General features: G+C 33.4%; 1 long non-coding RNA gene across 2 annotated transcripts; it reads right to left on the bottom strand.

Annotated features, from left to right (window-relative positions):
* Positions 1 to 408: 408 nt before the first annotated feature.
* On the bottom strand, positions 409 to 6029 carry LOC112623478. 2 transcript variants are annotated; one of them, XR_003119146.1, is made up of 3 exons: positions 5903 to 6029; positions 4073 to 4128; positions 409 to 1588 (listed from the first exon to the last, which is right to left on the bottom strand). It is a non-coding gene; the product is annotated as an uncharacterized LOC112623478 (long non-coding RNA). The 2 variants fall into 2 exon arrangements; XR_003119147.1 differs by having other exon boundaries at positions 1154 to 1588; positions 5928 to 6029.
* Between the last annotated feature and the right edge of the window lie 750 nt (positions 6030 to 6779).

Genomic DNA, 6779 nt, shown 5'->3' with positions numbered 1-6779 from the left:
ACAGGCCTCTATGTCATATTTAGATTGTAGGCTGAAGGCAAACTGAGCGTCTCTGAATCCCCTCTTCCCATCTAGGATTTCTGAGGCTTTTGTGTTAGTCTGAGCTTAGCTTTCTCGATGTAAAGAACAAAAGACAATTAAAATACACTAACGTTTCCTATCATTCGTCCAACTATACATTACGAAGCATGTAGTCTTCAAGACGTAGCAGGCAATAACTTGACTAAATGTTTTGCAACCACATAACATGGTTAACAGTTTTTCACCTCTTAACATCTTCCTCTCCACTCACTTCACTTAGCCAAAGTCATATTTTAGGTTCTGTTTTGCAGCAACCCAATCATAGTCCTAAATTCATTATGACTTGGTTCAACTGCATGTAATGAAAATTCCACAAATAACAGTGGCTTAAACAAGATAGTTTATTTTTCTTGCACATAAAAGGTGTCCACAAGGGGAGTATCCAAGGCAACTATGGTAGCTTTATGGTTCAATGAATTGCACAGTCCCTTGTCTTTAAGTATCATTCTGCACATGGTTTACATTCTCCAGACCATCATATTCTGGTCCAAGATGGCTGCTGGAGCTACAGACATAATACTCATACTCTAAATAACAAGGAAAAAAAGAGGGCAAGGAAAAACCCTCATATTTTTAAGGAGACTTTCCAGAAAAATTATACCCAACACTTTTACTTAATTGTCTTTGGGCATAACCTAGTCATATGACAACACTTAAATGCAAAGGAGGTTGGGAAATGTCAACTGAGTGGCATTGTGTCAACCTGAAAACGTTAGGATTTTTTTACTAAGGACAAAGGGGGAAATCAATTTGATAAGATGTTTCTCGTAGATGTTTAAGAGTTCTTATAGAATAATTAAATGTATTTTGTGTGTCTATATTTGGCATCAAGCACGTTTATCAATGTACTAATAAGAGATTTCTTTCTCTTTGTCTTAAGTTTTTCAGTTGTGTACAATAGAGAAACATGAAAATTCAGACTGTTCTCAGAGATTAAATGAAATATATATACACACACATATACACACACATACACACAAACATGCATATAATTGACATGGAGCATAATAAATCCTTATCTATGATTTAAAGATTTAAAAAATATCACAAGGAATTTGTTGCCATAATTTGCTGTATAAAATAATATTTTATTGTTTAAACAATATTTACCACATTTATAACTAATAGCAAAGGATTATTCCAAAACATATTCATTCCTGAGATGAATTTTTGGTCAAAATTTAAGCTGAACCAAATTTGTAAGTTTGCAAAGAAATCAAGTTACTTTCCCCACACCCATCAACTTCTTGAATTCAGTTAGCACTAGACATAGCATATTACAAGAAAGGCTGTTTGCTTTGCTGTTTACAGCCCAAAAAGTACTGGATATCTCCCAGGAAATTCCAGTCTTAGGAGGATTCCAACAAGCATGAAGAACTGAGTGGTTCAGATTTAAGCACAGATTGGAATCAGAACGTGGACATTATTCCAAGTCCAACGTGTCTGATTTTTGAGATTCAGCATTCATTCATGCAGGTTCCAACAGTGAGACATTTATGAATAAAACCTGGAGATAAAACAGGATTCAATATGCCAACATATAATCTTCATTACTGACATAATAAAAATTCAAATGTACCACTTTCACATAAGCAAAAAGTGATAAATTTTAATTTTTGTTACTTTTTTCTAAGATAGATGGCAGTTACATATAGATTTTTTTTAATTTATGCTGTCCCATAATATACAAAGATGCTATAAAAATGCTTAAAAACTTGAGTGAAACCAATGTTGTAAGATTACATATATCCACCAGATATGCACTTTCATTCATGAAATTAGTTGTTCTTATGTATGTTTAAAATAGGCTTTTAGTAATCACTCATTTGTTATTTAACACATTTTTCATTGTAATGTACAATAAATGCATTTATTTACTAAAGGTACTTATGGCTCTCAAAGGAAGTAATGCATATTGAACCGTATATTAGTGGATTATTTCTGTGATATAAAGTTCAGTGTTCATCTAAAATAGATATCTTTCTGTTTTTACTCTATGCGCTTACTCTTCGTGATTTCTTTATCTGGTAAAATATCCTGCACATGGAAGATATTTAATAAATGAGGTTAAGTAATAGGTAGGTCAATGGTAATATTAGAATTACCTTTCTACAAAGAGATGCATTAAGAAGCAATGTAGGTCAGTCCTGCAGAGCCTGACTAACAGGTTCTGACACAGGCAAACAGTGTACTTTGGCTAATCCTCCAGATTGCTTATTACCAACACTTTCAATTTTAACTTATTGGAGTCAATATCAGAAATAAAGATGAGAAAATGATTCAACCCATATTGCTACACTTCAGTCACTGAGTTGAGAGACAAGACGTTTTAAGATTTCCAGAATTTATAAAACCTGTCTCTACGCAATAATTGGAATAACCTGTTAACAAGTAAAAGTTATCACCAACCCAATTTTGTTATCCATTGATGATGTGTGTGAGAAGGGAGATTTAATGGATTTATTGATTTTTTTGATAATTTATATGCATAATTCTAAGGAATCTTTTCTAGCATGAGAAAAATGAACTTGGGACCACTGAGAGTGAGTTCATTAATCTTCCAGTACATAATGTTTTTATCTTTTTCACTAATTTTTAAATTTTTTCCAACCTAGCAGGATACATTTTCCTTGTCTTCAGTATTTAATAGGTATATTTCCAATTTCACTAGTACACTAACAAACAGGAAAAAAAAGAAAGAAAAAAATCATAGATATGTTAGATAAATAGATACATTAAATTTTATGATTTAAGGTAAAAATGTAAATAATTAGCCTGAAAGTAGCAAATATAGAAATGAGGAGAGCAAATTGTCATCCTAGCATTGTCCTTACTTTCTGGGTGACCTTGAATATGGCTGTTACTTTCCTGAGCAATGACTTTCTTGTCTGTAACATAGAATGATCATGCTCATTTCCTCTTTCATGGCATAGTCATAACAATCACATAACACAGTTCATATCAAATACTTTTAAAGCATAAAAGATTATATAGTAAAATGTTAGACTTGTTAAAAACCAGTTCAAAATATGAAATGCAATCCTCTTTAAAAAGATAAATTAGAACCTTGGGACATCATTATTGACATTTCAAAATGATTATTTGCTTTTTAAACAAATTTACTGCATGATTAGTATGTTCATTTAAGGGAGAGGATAAAAGAGAAGAAAGAGAAATTTAGAAAATTCTCTCAATCTCTGGGAATAAATGATTACTCAATTTCTTGATTTCTGGTATAAAATGTTTAGTAGAAGACTTCCTTTGAATTATTCAAATTATATTAGGAAGTAAGTCTGAATTTACTACCAATATGAATTTCACACCACAGTATTCAATCAAGAGGCATTTGAGCACCCTCTCAGTGTGATTATTGTATTTCAAGCATTATATAGTTCTAGGCGTCATACTTTGCACTGTCGTCTGTGTGAATGGTGACTCTAGAGTTCAGTTCTATTCAGCCTGCACAGCCGTATGAGGCAGCTTTGAGCAAGGAAACTTGAGTCTGTTTCTATTACATTGGAACTGAGTCAGTGATCCCAATACTTTAAGGAGACATTACCAAGCTTCCCATAATATATCCCATAATATACATGAAACTACAAATTCTAAACTCTGAATCTAAAAGAACAGAGCATTTTCTATCTTAAGGCTTTCTAACACGTTTATAAATAGAAGCTGCTCATTTAATTATGATAGGACCCGTCAGGAACATAATTACTACATAAAACAAAGATTTCAAATGTTTCTTTCACTTATCTACTTCATATGTCTAATAACTGGGTATTTTCTAAATCATAACCTTAATTTTTGGATGCATTTCACATTGCCACCATTCTAAGCCCTCTGTAATACTAAAAGTATGTTTTTATCAGCATCTACTTTCAATATTTTAAAATGTTGGTAGCTCTGGGGCATGTGGAAATAGGCATGATTACATGTTTTAAAGGTGTCTTGTGTTTATGTTCTAAGATCACAGACTACTCAGACTTACCTGTTTTAGTTCCTTTCTTTTAGATGTTTAACTCCTTTGCGATAATTTGATGCTGGCTAGAATGAAAAGACAAACATTCCCTTCAAATAGTATGCCATTGCCTAATAATTTTGCAAACTCCAATGAAACCCAAACCACATTCAGAATTTAGATTTTCCTACTGGCTTATGTAATTTTTGTTCATATGGAATAGCATCAGGTTCCATCTTTTATTCTCCTTCAGAATATCATTAACAAAGAAAACTTTGAATGTTAGCTGGTGGGATACATTGACACTGTTTACACAGCACTGTTTCCTACTCAGACCTGCACACAAACGTTCGCACACATTTTTATGCATGCACACTCCTGGGGAGGTCAATGAATATTACAATTCTTCTGGAAATAATCCTTAAGAATGAATGAGCAAAAGACACAGTTTTCAACCCTATTTTCTCTTCTTTTTCTTTTTCTTCCCTCTGTTCTCTCTCTCTCTCTTTCTTTCTCTTTATTTTTTTCTTCCTGGAGACGTTTCTGAAGTTCAACAGTGATTTCTTTAATTAAGAGGAAAAAAAAAACCACACATACACACACTAGAGAACAAGAAGGAATAGTAAACAGTTCCCTCCACTGCTAGAGGGGTTAGTTACAAAATAAACATTTCATAGACGGGACCACATCTCCTATAATGAGACAGCTCTGGCTAGTGAGACTGCAACTAAAGTCCCCCTGTTAAGGGCATTCACTCGAAAAATTAAGCGACCCACTTGTGTTGACTGAAAACATCCTTGCCGAGGGTTTTTGCAATCACCTAGAGCAGTTTTTGACAATCTGCCTTGTGCTTTAACACTGCCTTTCCTGAAGGCTCTCTCTGCTGTGTTTTGTTTTAATGGTTCATTCTCCTCACTGGTGATTCAAAGTCTAAGCTCTCTCTGTTAAGCCTCTGTATAAAATAAAACTCCTTAAGTCAGAGAAAAGGAAAAGTAAGAAGGGCATTCAGTTTGATGTTTTAGTAGGACATACAGATGCAGGAAATTAGTATTCAATTTTTTTCCTTCTCCAAACCAAAACACACTGACCAAAGAAGATTGTTCACATTTGCAAAATTTGCCTTGAGCCCCTCAAAGGAAAGATGCTATATAAAATCTAAAAATAAGCCATGAAAAAAATGCCTCAGAATAAAAAAACAAAAGAGCATTCTAGCAATAACCTCAGAAATGTCAGCATCCGTCCAAGAAATGCAGCAGGAAGTCATACTAGGATATTATTTGCAATCCAGTGGCATGTCACATATCAAAATATATCATGATCTATCAAAATTAGGTCACTGTCTCTAAAGTACTAAATACATCCAAATCATTAATGAACATGACCTTATATTCCTGTTTAAGCAATGAGAAGATGGAAGTAAAGAATTAACCTGGACAAAGTCATTGGAAAAACAACTGAATTTTAGCTCACTATTTTCAAGCAAGAAAAACTCAACAGGGGTCATACTTCATAACATTACGGATGAAATGAGACAAAAAATCTAAACCACCCATTTATTTGCCTTTCAAGCTACAATTAAGAGCTATTAATTTATGAAGGTGTTTGTTCACTTGTCAACCAGCACAGCACTGCATACTGAAACCTGTAATTCACTTCCAAGTCTCTTCTATCATCTAGAGCTATTTCTTTGACCCACTCACAAAAGGCATTTTTCTAGTATATTAAATAATTGATTTCTGCTCTCTATTGTATCCACTGTATTCAGAATTAAAGAAAAATACACACAAATAAATTTGTTTCTACAAAAGGTAAAAACATGTACATGTAAGAACAAATCGTTAGCTAAACACTGGGGAGTACCTTGGAAGCCAGAGACATAGATCACCTTAATTTACTCCAGGCAAGGCTGGGTCTTCACTGTTACTCATTGATGTCTACTCACCTTTGCTTCTTTACTCTCTTCAGCTTTAATAGCTCCCTTCTTCATCTCAACTATTCAAACCCAGTCTAGATTTCACAACCCTGCATGAATAGCATTTTTTCTTCAGACTCTTCTATGAAAAATGTTAGCTTTAAATTGTCCCCCTTCTCTGAATCCTTCTTGTAGCTAGATTTCATATAACCCTATTAAAGACTTGGTTATTTTGCTTTAATGTATGTTAGCTTTGTCATTCATTAATTCATTCCACAAATATTTATGGAATGCCTACTACGTGCCAGGTGTAACTCTAGCTGCTGGGTATACAGCAATAAACACAATAGACAAAAATTTGTGCTCTAATTTGTGTTTACATTTTATTGGAATTTGTAGCCAATATACACTATAAATAAGTTATAGTATCAGGTAGTGATAATGCTAAGAAGAAAAGCTAAAGCAGAGAAGGGTGATTAGAAATCTCATAATGGAGACATATGTGTGGAGAGGTGCGTATGTTTGAATAGAGTTCTTATTTATCTCATTTTGCTGAAAGTTTCCTTATAAAACTGGCATAAGAAAAAGCTTTTGCAAACCACTGATATATGGTTCTTAACACCGTAATGGACATAATACAAGTATCAATAAATACTCAGTAATTAATTCTTTTAGCTCTCTGCGACTGCTTTGGCCTATAATTATAAATAAGCTATTTTTACGTTTGACTGTTATTCTCTGATGAAGACGAAAGCAAAGAATCTTAACTCTGCTTCTGCTTAAAAAACAATGAAGTGTTTTGGAGTCTGAAGTCTTGCATTCTGA

Source organism: Theropithecus gelada, chromosome 4 (genome assembly GCF_003255815.1).
Source record: "Theropithecus gelada isolate Dixy chromosome 4, Tgel_1.0, whole genome shotgun sequence".
NCBI lineage: Eukaryota > Metazoa > Chordata > Mammalia > Primates > Cercopithecidae > Theropithecus > Theropithecus gelada.
Note: the sequence above shows the minus strand (reverse complement) of the source record. Positions and strands in the feature narration are given on the sequence as shown.